We start from the raw sequence: 16,202 nt of genomic DNA on the forward strand, positions 1-16,202 counted from the left end.
TGACAACTTGATTTCTCGCACACGAGTCCACTAACACCACAACAATACACTATCGTGGAATCATTCCGTCTCCATACGGAAATGCCGTCCACGACACTCACGCTTATCTTGATAATTTTATGAGTAGCCATTGAAGTTATCTATGAACAACATATGTCTCCAAGTAGTCCATATCCGCGGACGCGGCTATTCGAATAGATCATAACCCTGCAGAGGTGTACTTCGTCACACACGCTCTCGTCACTTATCGCCATGTGCACGTCATGCACCTCGGCAACCTTCAAGCGGAAGCCCAGCAGGGGAGTCGGCCACGACCGTTAACCACACTAGTACCTAGTCCAGGTTTATCGCCTATCTGAGAGTAACCCGTACGGAAGTCCGGCCGAGGTTTCCGCCACGGCCTCAAACGATGTGCGCAGGGTTCCCAAGCCCACCATCCGGGTGCCACTTGGTACACCGTGCCACTGCCTACCGCATCACGGCCCACCTCTCAGGTCAGCACCATGCACGGCCTCCAGCATGACTATAAACACCAGAAACTACTTGCAACTCCTGGACCGAGTACTAAGCGATTAATAGGCCGAGCGGGCTCATATTTCAGGGCCCAGCATGTGGTAGTAACTAGTCTTGGATTACATACACGGAACTCAGTTCCTAAGGACGGTTCCAATGAAACAACCCGCCATGTACTCAAAAACAGCCTTTCACCGGTACCTTTACCAAATCAGATTCAACACACAACCTTTGCTTACCGAACGCATTCTCACAATTCTGTTCATCTCCCAGATGACAGACCATACACAACTCTAAGCATAGCATGCATAGCAGGATAAGGCACATCGTGGCTCAAGCAACTACCTGGTATGCTAGGTTGCAAGGTTCGGCTATTTACTGTGACAAGGTTCGGTCATGCAAAGGAAGTGGGTTCAACTAACGTGGCAAAAGCAGTTGAATCATTTGATCCTAATGCAATAAATAAGTGCAGGAGCAAGAATATGGGAATTATCGAGATGATCAAAATGGTTGCTTGCCTTGTTGCTCAGAGGAGGGACAATATCCGTCAGACGGATATTCGGTGGAATCCGGGGGTGCGGAGCCTACCGTAAAGAATGGCAACAATCAATAACAATCATATGCAGACAAGATGATGCATGGGCATGGCATGAGAATGCAAGGTGTTAACTAATATAAGCAACATGTATTAGGTTTGTAATTGATTTGAATCACATTCAATTATCAATTCAAACGAGGTATTCTCGGATACTGATTTAATTGATTCGACCTGATGCTCAGATCAACTTGATGTTAACATGCATGAGATGTCATGTTAAGGTACTGATTTGTAATTAGGACAGTGTGTGATCATGTCATTCATAATGAAATTTGAATATTTTCCAAATTCCATTTATAAAGTAATTATAAGGATTGACTTATTCATTAATCTACATGTTTGGGTTCTGTACTTTTTTGATACTTTTTCAGATACTTTTTCATATATAAATTATTTTCATTGGAGTTACAGATTAATTTCTATGATTTTTTTTAAGTTTTAAACATTTCAGGAATTATTTTTATACTGGAAAATACTTTTACTGCATCAGCATGACATGAGCAGGTCCAACTAGCCGTTGAAAGTCAAACCTGACAAGTTGGACCCACTAGTCAGTCTCTCTGGTCAATTTTAGATTAGGATTAAACTTATTTAGTTAATTAAACCCACTGGACCCACATGTCAGTGTCTTATTATTTTTACAGATTTATTTTTATTATTTCTAATCTTGGCAGAGGCTGGCCCCACCAGTCAGTGGCTCAGGCCAGCCGAGATCCAGCGGCGACGAGGTCGTGCTCGCCGGCGGGGAGCCTCCGGCGACTACCAGAACGGCGGAGGGGCTCGGAAACGGCGCACAGGGGGCCAAACGCTGCGCGGAGAGCACCCGAGGAACGACACATCTCCCGCAGCTCCATTTCTGCACTTAGCCGGGGCTGATCTAGCCGGAGATGACGCCGGCGACGAGCTTGGTGGAGGCCAGGGTTCGGGCGTCATCGAGGTCATCGATACAGAGAGAACTACACACGGTTCTTAGCTCCTACAGCATCTACGCGACGGCCTGAAGCTGCTGGTGCCCTCGGAAAGACGAGCTGATCACCGGAGGGCTACCGGCGACGAGCTGCAGCGGCGGATCTTGTCGGGCTCCGGTGGAACTAGGCCTAGAGGAGGGGATCGACGGGGAGAAATTAGGGGAGATGACCACATGCTCACGGGGAGTGCAGTGGTGGCGCTAGTCTGCTCGGGGACGGCCTGGAGAGGGAGAACGTCGGCGGCGATCTTCGGTGATCCGAGGAAGAAGACGATAGCTGCTCGTCGATTCACTACATCTGGGCGTCGGGCTCGTGGCTAGGAAGCTTCACGGGGTTGCGGTGGAGCTAATGCGCGGCTCAGAGGGAAGGGAGGTCGGCTAGAACGACGACGAGCTCGAGCTCTGCTCGAGCTCCAATGGCGGCAGAAGGAGGGAGGAGAGATCCGAGAGGAGGGGGAGAACTGGCGCTGGGAATGGATAGCCACGGGCTCGGGGAGCTTCTCCCCGGCCTTGCCAGCGTGAGGCGGCGGCCAGCCAGGCGCACAGGTGCGTGGCCGCGCCAGAGAACGCGGTGGCCACCTCCTGCTCCTACTGGCGCGGGGGAGGAGACGACTGAGGGAGATGGGCTGGGCCAGGCTAGGCGACAGGTAAGAGTTTTCCATTTTTTTCTGTTTTTTGTTTCTGTTTTAGCTACTTCAATGATTTGCTATTTATTTCAGCTCCCAAAATGGTTTGTAAAAACTATTTTAAAAACACTTGAATATTTGTTGGAATATTTCCAACCATTTCCAAAGTTTTTAACATTTTTGAAAATTTAAAGTTTCTGATTTCAAATTTAAAACTTGAAACCAGTAGCTTTTGCATTTAATTTAAAATCTTGAAGTGTCAAGAAATTTTTTTTCTTCATTGCTCATTTACTTTCATGATTTATCAGAGAGTTTGAACTTTTCTTGAGGCCATTTTGGATTCATTGATTTTAACTAGTTTGAGATTTCCTTTATTTAAAGTAGTGGCTAGGGTTTTGAGTTTTTTTCTTCACCTCTTTCTTTGATCTTGTTGAAAATTCTTACATGCAAATGCAAAGAAGACATGAGCACAAGAGTAACTTGCTTAAGGTGTCAGGGATGTGACACTAGTCAAATTCATCTTCCTCCAATGGCTGTTAAACCAAGGTTTTGGAGACGTTGCTCTGAAACCGATCGAGGGATCGATAGAAGATGTGTCTAGAGGGGGGTGAATAGACTAGTTGTCAAAATAAAATTTATAGCCTAACCCAATTTCTAGGAGGGTAAAAATCTAGCAGTTCTAACAAATCTAGGCACCCTACACATGCTAGTCAACATTTATGGAAGAGTAAAAGTAAAGACTTTCCACATGTAAAGGAGTAGAGTATAGGAGATCAAACGAAAGAGGTTGACACGGCGATATTTTGCATGGTTCCATTAGGTGGCGCTATCGTACATCCATGTTAGTGGAGACTGCAACCCACGGAGGGTAACGGCTGCGAGAGTCCACAGAGGGCTCCGCCCATGGAGGGCCCACAATGAAGCGGCCTTGTCTATGCCACCACGTCTTCCTTCCATGGAGGACTAGCCTTACTCATGGTAGATCTTTACAAAGTAGGCGATCTCCTTGACCTTACAAAAATCTTGGTTCAACTCCACAACACGAAGTAGGAGGATCCCAAGCGACACCTTACCAATTTAGGAGGCACCACCCTCCAAAAGGTAATAGATGGGGTAGATCAATAAACTCCTTGCTCTTGTGCTTCTAAAGATAGTCTCCTCAACAAAAATCTCTCTCTCACACAATATGCATGGGTAGGAGAGGTTGATTTCATGTAAAGCAGTTTGGGGAGGATAGAGATCAAGATTCAAATGATAGAATTGGAATATCTTGGTCTCAACACCCGAATAGGTGGTTCTCTCTCAGAAAATGGATCCGGAAATGAAGTGTGTGTTCTAAGTGCCTCTCCCATGAATGAGAGGTGGGTGAAGGGGTATATATAGGCAACAGCCAAAATCCAACCATTACACACAAAAGTGCAAACTCGTTGACACCAAAGTGCACAACTCGGTGGTACTGACTAGTACTAAAAGTGTGAACTTTCAATCTCAGTGAAACCGACATATAGAACTTAGTACCACCGAAAAGGAGACTAACAGACAGACGACCAAACTCGGTGGCACCGTTACTCAAACTCGGAAATTCCGATTTTGTGTATGTTGGCAACAGAATGTTGGTGACACTACACTCGGTAGCACCGATGTAGTTTCGGTTGCACTGATATGGTGGGAATGGCTAGGGTTCTGTTTTAGGTTCAAAATCGGTGGGTCCGATGTGGCAATGTTGATTACTCCGAATTTGTGAATGTGGAACTTGACACAGTGGATATGTGGGAAAAATGACTGAGTGTTTTAGTGGCTAACTTTGAGCATTTGAGCAAATAGTTCATTTTACTAAAGATTAGTAGATAGGTAATGTGGGACAAAACATATACGTAATGCGAAAAAAGAACAAAGCGTCGCATGGGCCAAGTAAAGCATCGGTCGGCCGCATGAGGCAATTCCGGCCATCCGTGTTTTTTTAAAATTTTTGGATGAATATTATTCGTCGTGAACATTGTGTGTTATTTTGAAAAAAAACAGCGAAGAAAAATATATAAACAAAATTAACAGAACATTTTATATAGGCATTGTCGGGACCCAGATCCTAAGCCATAGGAATCCAGCCCGTAACACATCGCATCCCTTTGCGGTCTCACGCACGGTTAACTCCACGACTGCAGCCTTACCTTAGCCGGGACCGTTTGCGTCTTTTGACTCACGTATGCAATAGTGTGGCTAGCATTCCAATGTCAAAGAACCCGGATCGACATGTCTAGTCATAAGCCAAAGTGGCAGTACCGCACAAGGACAGGCATACATGACCCAACAAAGCCGGTGTCGGTCAATAGCGAATGTAGACGAGTCGTAGCAAGCTACAAGGACTCCATTACATCGCGTGACATTTCCCTAAAGGGGACAAACACAACAGCTAAGAAGGACACATGCCGGTCAACCAATGTGTCCGGAGCAGTAGCGAACTACCAAGGCTCGTTGGATCACAAAGGGGCATTTCCTTGTAAGGAGTGCTACTAAAGTTCACGACTAGGTAATCGAACCCCATACATATCAGGTACGACACACGTACGCATGGCATACCGATATGTATAGATACATCGATGGCATCACAACATAACCATAAACATATAAGCTTTATTTAGGAGGCTCAGAAGAGCCAGACACATAATATTACACATTAAGGGTCTCACGAGCCATAATAGCAGTCATTCAGTTACAAGCCAGCGGAAGAGTTTAAACTGTCTGAGTACAGACAGGGCAACTAGAAGGCACATGGCCTGACTATACTACAGATCCAACGTAGGGCCAGATCGTAGCTGGGACACCAGCTAGTCGTCGTCGTCGATGTCTACGAAGAACCCTCCATTTGGGTCATTAGCAACCTCTGCAACGTTTATTAAGCAAACATGAGTACGAAGGTACTCAGCAAGACTTTAGGATAACTATCTACTCATGCAAAGTATCAATAAGGTATTGTGGGGTTTCATGCGGAAAGCCAACATTTGACTCGTGGCTAGACAACTTGCATGTTGAAATTATTTTGACAACTTGATTTCTCGCACACGAGTCCACTAACACCACAACAATACACTATCGTGGAATCATTCCGTCTCCATACGGAAATGCCGTCCACGACACTCACGCTTATCTTGGCAATTTTATGAGTAGCCATTGAAGTTATCTATGAACAACATATGTCTCCAAGTAGTCCATATCCGCGGACGCGGCTATTCCAATAGATCATAACCCTGCAGGGGTGTACTTCATCACACACTCTCTTGCCACTTATCGCCATGTGCACGTCATGCACCTCGGCAACCTTCAAGCAGAAGCCCAGTGGGGGAGTCGGCCACGACCGTTAACCACCATCCGGGTGCCACTTGGTACACCGTGCCACTGCCTACCGCATCACGGCCCACCTCTCAGGCCAGCACCATGCACGGCCTCCAGCATTACTATAAACACCAGAAACTACTTGCAACTCCTGGACCGAGTACTAAACGATTAATAGGCCGAGCGGGGTCATATTTCAGGGCCCAGCATGTGGTAGTTTCTAGTCTTGGATTACCAACACGGAACTCAGTTCCTATGGACGGTTCCAATGAAACAACCCGCCATGTACTCCTACACAGCCTTTCACCGGTACCTTTACCAAGTAAGGTTCAACAGACAACCTTTGCTTACCGAACACATTCTCACAATTCTGTTCATCTCCCAGATGACAGACCATACACAACTCTAAGCATAGCATGCATAGCAGGATAAGGCACAACATAGCTCAAGCAACTACCAGGTATGCTAGGTTGCAAGGTTCAGCTATTTACTGTGACAAGGTTAGGTCATGCAAAGGAAGTGGGTTCAACTAACGTGGCAAAAGCAGTTGAAGCAGTTGATCCTAATGTAATAAATAAGTGTAGGAGCAAGAACATGGGAATTATCGGGATGGTCAAAAGGGTTGCTTGCCTTGTTGCTCAGAGGAGGGACAATATCCGACAGACGGATATTCGGTGGAATCCGGGGGTGCGGAGCCTACCGAAATGAATGGCAACAATCAATAACAATCATATGCAAGCAAGATGATGCATGAGCATGGCAAGAGAATGCAAGGTGATAAACTATTATGACCAACATGTATTAGGTTTTGAGATTGATTTGAATCATATTCGGATATCAATTCAAACCAGGTATTCTCGGATACCGATTTAATTGATTCGACCTGATGCTGAGATCAACTTGATGTTAACATGCATGAGATGTCATGTTAAGGTACTGGTTGGTTATTAGAACAATGTTTGATCATGTCATTCATAATGAAATTTGAATATTTTCAAATTCCATTTATAAAGTAATTATAAGAATTGACTTATTCATTAATCTACATGTTTGGGTTCTGTAACTTTTTCAAACATGAATGAAAATAGCATATTCAGATTCCTTGAATTTTTCTGATACTTCTTCATATATAAATTATTTTCATTGGAGTTACAGATTAATTTCTATGAATTTTTGAAGTTTTAAACATTGCTGGAATTATTTTATACTGGAAAATACTTTTATTTCATCAGCATGACATCAGCAGGTCCATCTGGCCGTTGAAAGTCAAACCTGACCAGTGGGACCCACTGGTCAGTCTCTCTGGTCAATTTTAGATTTAGTTTAAACTTAATTAGTTGATTAAACTTACTGGTCCCACATGTCAGTGACTTATTAACTTATCTGATTTATTTTTATTATCTTTAATCTTGCCAGAGGCTGGCCCCACCAGTCAGTGGCTCAGGCCAGCCAAGATCCACCAGCGGCGAGGTCGTCCTCGCTGGCGGGGAGCCTCCGGCGAGCACCAGAACGTCGGGGGGGCTCGGAAATGGCGCATAGAGGGCCAAACGCATGGCTGAGACCATGGGAGGAACGGCCACTCGATGGCGCGCACGATGGGACAAGCCCCAGGGACTGGGGTGGCCGGGATCAACGCCGGCGACGAGCTTGGCCGCGACCAAGTTCGGCCATCGTCAAAGCCATCGAATACAGGGGAAAAACGCACGGGGCTGGGCACTGAACGCATCTACATGATGTCCTGAGGCTGTTGGTGGCCTCACACTGACCAACCCGTCACCGGAGGGCTGCCGGCGACGAGCTGCAGCGGCGGTCCTCGTCGGGCTCCGATGGAACTAAGCCTAGAGGAGGGGATCGACGGGGAGAGCTTAGGGGAAATGACCGCATGCTCACGGGGAGTGCAGTGGTGGCACTAGCTTGCTCGGGGACGGCCTGGAGAGGGATAACGTCGGCGGCGATCTTCGGTGACCCGAGGAAGAAGACGACTGTTGCGCGTTGATTCACTGCATCTGGGCGTCGGGCTCGTGGCTAGGAAGCTTCAGGGGGTTGCGGCGGAGCTAACGCGCGGCTCAGAAGGAAGGGAGGTCGGCTAGAACGACGACGAGCTCGAGCTCTGCTCGGGCTCTAATGGCGGCAAAAGGGGGAGGAGAGATCCGAGAGGAGGGGGAGAACTGGCGCTGGGAATGGATAGGGGCGGCCTCGGGGAGCTTATCCCCGGCCTTGCCAGCGCGAGGCGACGGCCAGGCAGGCGCACAGGTGCGTGGCCGCGCCGGAGAACGCGGCGGCCACCTCGTGCTGCCCACTGGCGGGGGAGGAAGCCGACAGGAGCTGAGATGGGCCGGGCCAGGTGAGCGACAGGTAACCTCTTTTCGTTTTTCTTTGTGTTTTTTGTTTCTGTTTTGATATTTCACTGATTTTCTATTTATTTCAACTCCCAAAAAAATTGTAAAAGCTATGTTAAGCACTCTAGAATATTTGTTGGAATATTTCCAACTATTTCCAAAGTTTTCAACATTTTTGAAAATTTAAAGTTTCTGATTTCAAAATTAAAACTTGGAAACCAGTAGCTTTTGCATTTATTTAAAATGCTTAAAGTGTCAAGAAAATAGTTTTCTCCAATGCTCATCTACTTTCATATTTTATCAGAAAGTTTGAACATTTCTTGAGGCCATTTTGGGTTCATTGATTTTAACTAGTTTGAGATTTCCTTATTTAAAGTAGTGGCTAGGGTTTGAGTCTTTCCTTCACCTCTTTCTTTGTTCTTGTTGACAATTTCTTAGATGCAATGCAAAGAAGACATGAGCACAAGACTAACTTGCTTAAGGGGTCAGGGATGTGACAGGCATATTATATATCAAAATTTTCAGAATAAAATTTCCTGTAACATGAACATATTTTCAAGACCAAATAAAATACTTTTTAAGTTCTTTTTTGGCAATAACTTAAAAATGAAAAGGAATTTGAATTTCAAATAAATTGCAAATACTTAAAATTTGAATCAAGACATTATCTCTGATTTTGGAGTATTATTTTCCTCCCATTTGATTTTTTTATCACAGGGATTTGAAAATATTCAAACTCAAAATTGAATAGGGATTCAAAATAGAAAATTTTGGAAAAGTTATTTTATTCCCTCTCATTAAATTTTCAAAAAGTTTCAAATTCTACTCAATTTCAAACAATCAATCAGACAGCATTCATACAAAAAAATTCCTAATTATTTAATTGTTATAACATTCCAAAATTTATAATTTTGGGATGTTACAATTGTTTCTCATGAAATGTCACTCAAGGACAAAGAAGAGCTTCATAACAAGTCAAGCGGTGCTTACAAATCTTCGAGTGATACTCGCGCTACTTCAAATCACAATTTTTTTCACCAATGAAGATATAAGCCTCATGGTCCGGAAATTCAAAAAGTTCTACAAGAGTAGAGGCAAGGAGAGAAGCTCCAACACAAGATATGAAGAGAAGCGTTCATCTAGTCGTGACCGAAAATGCTAAATTTTGCAAGGCCCGGGCACTACCCCAATGAGTGTTTTCCCCCCACAAAAGAAGAGAATAGTCACCTAGAAGATGAAGCTCAAGAGATGAGTCACCTCGAAGAGAGAGAAGGAGTAGATAAGATTGTTTTGAACGAAGAACCTCCAGGAGAACCAAGGAATCCGAGAAGAAGGACAAGTACACCAAGAGCCACTCAAGAAGAAGAGATCAAGCTCATGTTGGTGAATGGGTATCCGACTCCTAATATGACAACCAATCCTTGAGAAGCTACCACTCCAACTCCGACTATAGTCAACATGAAGGTGTTTTCAATCTTACACTCGTATCCTCCAACTCCTGTGACATATTTCATTCCCCAAATGAAGGGATTAAAAACTATTTCATGGCTAAAGGCCCCAAGGTATCACACCCCAATTACTTTGACTTTAATAATGATGAGGATGACTTACTTGGATATGATGACTTGCTATTTGATAAAAATAGTGATAACAATGAAAATGAACTTGGTGATAATCATGCTAGTCAGGATAAGTCGGTTGATGATGATTAGAAGGAGATTGGCTGTCTAAGTAAAGAATTAAACACTCTTAAGTTATCCCATGAATCTACTCCAGAAGATCATAGAGAGCTTGCAAGAACTCATGAGAATCTCTCCTTCAAGAAGCTAAATTTAGAGCAAGAGCGTGAGTTTCCAAAAGCAATCAATGATTATCATTGAAAGAAGAGTTCTTCTTATCTAGCCAAACTATTACTCTTGTCTAATTTTATTCCACAACTTAAATCTAAGCGAAGTAGTAACGAAGGAGAAAAAGCTTCTTCATATAGTTACAATAACACTAATACTAAATCTAATGATGTTGTGGCTGGTAGCTCTCTTGATTCCACTAATGATTCTCTTAGGCAAGTTACACTTAAGAAAGAAACTATTTATTGAAAGGGATTAAAGAGAGAGGTGTCTTGAAGATCTTCTCGGAAGTAATTAATTCTAGGAGATTGTATTGAAGCAAGGAGGAGATCTGAAGAAACAAGGCATTGACTACTTCAATGCCAATGGAGTTGAATAGGAAGAAGGTTGATACGTCTCCAACCTATCTATAATTTTTGATTGTTATATGCTGTTATGTTATCATTCTTGAATGTTTTATAATCATTTTGTAGCAATTTTATATCATTTTTTGGGACTAACCTGTTGACATAGTGCCTACTACTAGTTGCTATTGTTTTTTCCTTTGTAGAAAATCCATATCAGATGAGGTCCAATTGCCATAAAAATTTATGGAAATTTTTTTCGACCTGAAGGAATCTTGTGGGCAAAGATAGAGCAGCAGCCAAGGCTGAGGGCGCCCACTAGATACCACGGCGTGCCAGCGGCCCCTGGCGTGTCCTGGTGTCTAGTGGGGCCCTCTAGAAGCTTCTCCATCGCCTCTGATCTCTATAAATACCCCAATATTCAGCAAATAAAAAAAGCAAGGTACCAAGTATAAAGGAGCGAGAAAAATGTTGTACAAATGCTTGGTAATAAAGCCTAGGGGTCATACTTTCACTTGTGCAATCTATAAACAATGCTAACATAATAGAATCATATGATCATCCCTCAAAGTGTAACAATGAAACACTCCAAAGATCCTATCTAGCGGAGAGGAATAAGATGAAATTGGCGTAGATAGTCGAACCACCTCAAAGTTATTCTTTCTAATCAATCTTTTCAGCTATTCCGATAAGTGTCACAAACAACCCTAGAGTTCGTACTAGAATAACATCCATGATACATATCAATCAACCCTAATGTCACCTAGATACTCCAATGTCACCTCAAGTATCCATGGGTAAATTATGCGATATGCATCAAACAATGTCAGGTCTACCATATTCAATACAACACAAAGAACTTCAAGGAGCACCACAAGATTTCTATCGGAAAACATAGTATGAAAACGTGCAATCAACCTCGATGCATAGATCGACAAGGTCACCGGAATCCGCAAGTTGATGCCATAACATATATCAAGTGAATCAATTGAATACCCCAATGTTACTATGGGTACCCACATGCAAGACATATATCAAGTTTTCTCAAACCAAACTATTCAATCCAATATAACGAGATCTTAAAGGAAACACTCAATTCATCACAACAAGGTAGCAAGGCAATAACATCATATGATCCAACTAGATTAACAAGGCCCGTGATACATCAAGATCGTGCCATCTCAAGAACACGAGAGAGAGAGAGAGATTGAACACATAGCTACTGGGAAATACCCTTGATGTCTACTAGACAACTTTTTTATTGTAGACTATGTTGGCCTCCAAACGCAGAGTTTTGTAGGACATTATCAATTTTCCATCAAGTGGATGACCAAAGATTTATATATCCATGGGAGGTGTAGGATGAAGATGCCCTCTCTCAAACAACCCTGCATTCAAATTCAAAAAATCTCTTGTGTCCCCAATACACCCAATACAATGGCAAACTGTATAGGTGCACTAGTTCGGCGAAGAGTTGGTGATACAAGTGTAGTATGGATAGTAGATATGGGTTTTTGTAATCTGAAAATATGAAAATAGCAAGGTAGCAAGTGTAAAACATTGAGAAAAACATTGTATAAATGCTTGGTAATAAGGCATAGGGTTCATACTTTCACTAGTGCAATCTCTCAACAATGCTAACTTAGTAGAATCATATGATCATCCCTCAACGTGCAACAAAGAATCACTCCAAAGTTCCTATCTAGCGGAGTACAATAGGATGAAATAGGTGTAGGTAGTAAAACCACCTCAAAGTTATTCTTTCTATTCAATGTTTTGAGCTATTCCTATAAGTGGCACTATCAGCCCTAGAGTTCGTACTAGAATAAGACCCATGATACATATCAATCAACCCTAATGTCACCTAGTTACTCCAATGTTACCTCAAGTATCTGTTGGTAAAGTATGTGACATGCATCAAACAATTTTAGATCTATCATATTCAATCCAACATAAAGATCTTCAAGGAGCAGTAAAAGATTTCTATCGGAGAACATAGTATGAAAACGTGCAATCAACTCGTATGCATAGATCCCCAAGGTCACCGGTATCCCCAAGTTGATGCCATAACATATATCAAGTGAATCACTTGAATACCCCAATATCACTAGGGTATCCGCATGCAAGACATACATCAAGTGTTCTCAAGCCTGAATATTCAATCCAACATAACGAGATCTTAGAGTGAAAGATTCAATTCATCACAATAATAGCAACGAACAAACACCATATGATCCAACTATATTAACAAAGCTCGTGATGCATGAAGATCATGACATGTCAAGAACATGAGAGAGAGAGATATTAAATACATAGCTACTAGTACAAAACCTTAGTCGCGAGGGTGAACTACTCCCTCCATGTCATGGCCTCCACTGGGATGATGAAGATGGCCATCGGAGATGATTTCCCCTCTCCAGCAGGGTACCGGGACGACTCCAGATTGGTTTTTTGGTCGATATAGAGAGTTGCAACAGTAGAGCGGAAGTTCGCTCTTTATTTGTGGGGTTTCTAGTATATATAGGATAATTGAGCATTGGAATCATGCCAAACGGATCCACATTGCCCCCACAAGCTATAATGGCGCGACCTAGGTGGGTCATGACCTGTTGGCTTGTGGCCCAACAATGGACCCCTCGCTGGTTCTTGGCTCCAATATTGCTTATTTCCTATAGAAAAAAATTATAAAAAAGTTATGAGTGATCCTGAGAACTTTCATTTTGTGCACAAAAACAACGAAATGGTAATTCTGCTGAAAACAACGTCAGTCCGAGTTAGTTCTAAATATATCATATAATGTGCATCAAAACCATATAAAAGTATCGTAAACATAGGTGAATATGGCATGAATACTTCATGAATAATCGATACATTGGAGATGTATCAGCATTCCCAAGCTAAATTCCTACTCGTCCTTGAGTAGGTAAATGATAAAAGAAATAATTTATGAAGTGTGAATGCTAGCATAGTATATAAGTTTGATCGTAATTCCTATCACTTTTTAGAGCATGATAACCAGCAACTTTTTCATAAAAAATATCATGGTTGAGTAGAAATCAATTCACGTGTCATGGTTCGAACAATTCATTCTCTTAAAACTTAGCAACATATTTTCTTAGTCATGAAGCAACTTCAATGCATCATCAAGGTTAAGTAAGATCTCCACATACTCAATTATCATACAATCTTATATGATTGCTAACAATCGAGGCATATTTTTACAACACACAACATCCATCGAACACAGAGAAACATAGGGGCTTAAAGTTTCACCTCCCAACATACTTATCATAAAGATAATTGTCAACAATAATGAATCATGATAAAATATATTTGACTAGATATATATGTTTGGATCTTTAACCACCACATGGTGCTTGCCAACTAATAGATTGAGGTTGGTATAAAAAGTTTACTCAACATGAAAAATAAGTAACATGAAAGTAAATAGATTGTCACTTCGCAGAGGGAGGCACGGATTAGCAAAGGTTGCAGAGCTTTTTTTTTAAAACATAGATGAATATGTAATTTCGGGTGGTGTGCCTTTCATGTCAGCGTCACAATAGAGTTTTCAATATCTTCCATGCTAATCAAATTATTGGCAGTTCCCAAACAAAATTGAAATTTCATTCCCCCTCAACCATTCAGTCACATTCCATTGCTAGCCATATCCATGGGTACCCTCCAAACAATCAACTTTGTAGGTGGCATTCTTGTATATTTATTTTTCTATTATGTAGGATTGGGCATCCTTTTTACCAGCCTCTCACGTGTAAAGACAAGTGAATAAACACTCATCTTGAGAATAACTCATTTAGCATGGAAGATAATGATTGCCTCGTTGCTCCATGAGTGGTACGAGCACACAAAACAGATGTTTATTTGAATGTTTAGAGGTGGCACATCCAAATTAAATTGGAATGGCGGTGAAATGCTATATATAGGTAGGTATGGTGGACTCTCATGGAAGAAACTTGGCTCAATGGTTTGGATGCACAAGTAGTATTTCTTCTTAGTACAAAATTTTGACCAGCAAAATGTTCTTAACAAGCACCACATGTTGGAGGATCCATAACAATATAACTTCTATGCAAATATACCAAGACATAACCATTGCGCTGTCTCCCTTGTCGAACTTCAACTATCTATTCAAGGTTGGAAATAATTGATGGGTATTCACAATCATAAAAGATGTCCAAGATAATATATATGTCTATGAAAGTTATTTTTCTTATACTAACCATTCATGAATAGCTTGCATGACCAATTTAATGATTGTCAAACTTCAATATATTTTAATTTATAAACCAGATGTGAAGCTACTACTAAGCCTAAATCACATTGATAGTTTCATATTTATGATATTTCATTCATTCACAATTTATTCTCAGGATATAAGTGAAGCACAAGAGTAAACATCAAACTACTCTCGAAAAGATATACGTGAAGATAAATAACTAGTCAAACAATTAAGTAACTATGCAAGGACTCTCTCAATAAATATTTTCAAATCTGAGTATTTTACTTAAACATAGAACTAAATAAAAATGCACTGCAAGAAACATAGCACTTATCATGTGGACAAATAAAAATTTGGGTTCAACATAGGTTAACTGATATTTGTTGGCAAAGAGGGGTGGGATGCGTAGCATCCCCAAGCTTAGATGCTTGAGACTTCTTGTATTTACTTGGGTGACTTGGGTGTTCCCAAGCTTTAGCTGTCAATCCTCTCATATGCCGTTTTCACCTAAGTCTCAAAAACTTCATCCACATAACACTTGAAAAGAACTTGTGAGATAGGTTAGTACACATAAAAGAAAATCAACACTTCATGTACTGCCAATACAAGTTGCATAATAATTTCCAAACATTAGGTACTATATACCGTCATATCCACAATTTATATCCACTAATATAGGCCATGAAAACTCTAGGATAAGTAAACAACAAAACTATGACAGCAATTTGTCCAAACAGAACAGTTTGTAGCAATCTATTTAACCAATATACTTATGTAACTCCCAAAATTGTACACATTTAGGACATGATAAAGAATTTGTATGAAAGCACCGTGTAAATATTTCAGAAACTTTCCGCATTCTAGTAAAATCTGATAATTAAAATACTAAAGCAAAAGTTTCTGTTTTTGTACAGCACACATCACACATGCAATTCAAACATTCTGAAGGTAATTGTTGGATCTTTTCATTGGAAAATGAGATTATAAATTAAATATAACAGAGAAAAACAAAAGAAAGTGACGAATTTGTTTTATCCCCAAGTAAGATATACCGATTAATGTTAGAGACGAAAGAGGGGATCCCTACCATGGCATTGCCAAGCTTAGATGCTTGAGTCTTCCTTGAATATTACCTTGGGGGTGCCTTGGTAATACCCATTCTTAGTTTCTTATTGCTCCTTATTCTCCTCATATTGGTATCTCTCTCAAAACTTGAAAACTTCAACCACATAAACTTAACACAAATTCTTGAGAGGGGCTAGTGTAATAAAGACAGATCATTCACTTAATTACCTTCAAGACAATATTCATAATGGTTCTCACATAATACCTACTATATTATATCATTGCCATACTTTATATCACCAAATATAAGCTACAGAAACACTAAAACAAACA

This window comes from Hordeum vulgare, chromosome 2H (assembly GCF_904849725.1).
Source record: "Hordeum vulgare subsp. vulgare chromosome 2H, MorexV3_pseudomolecules_assembly, whole genome shotgun sequence".
Lineage (NCBI taxonomy): Eukaryota > Viridiplantae > Streptophyta > Magnoliopsida > Poales > Poaceae > Hordeum > Hordeum vulgare.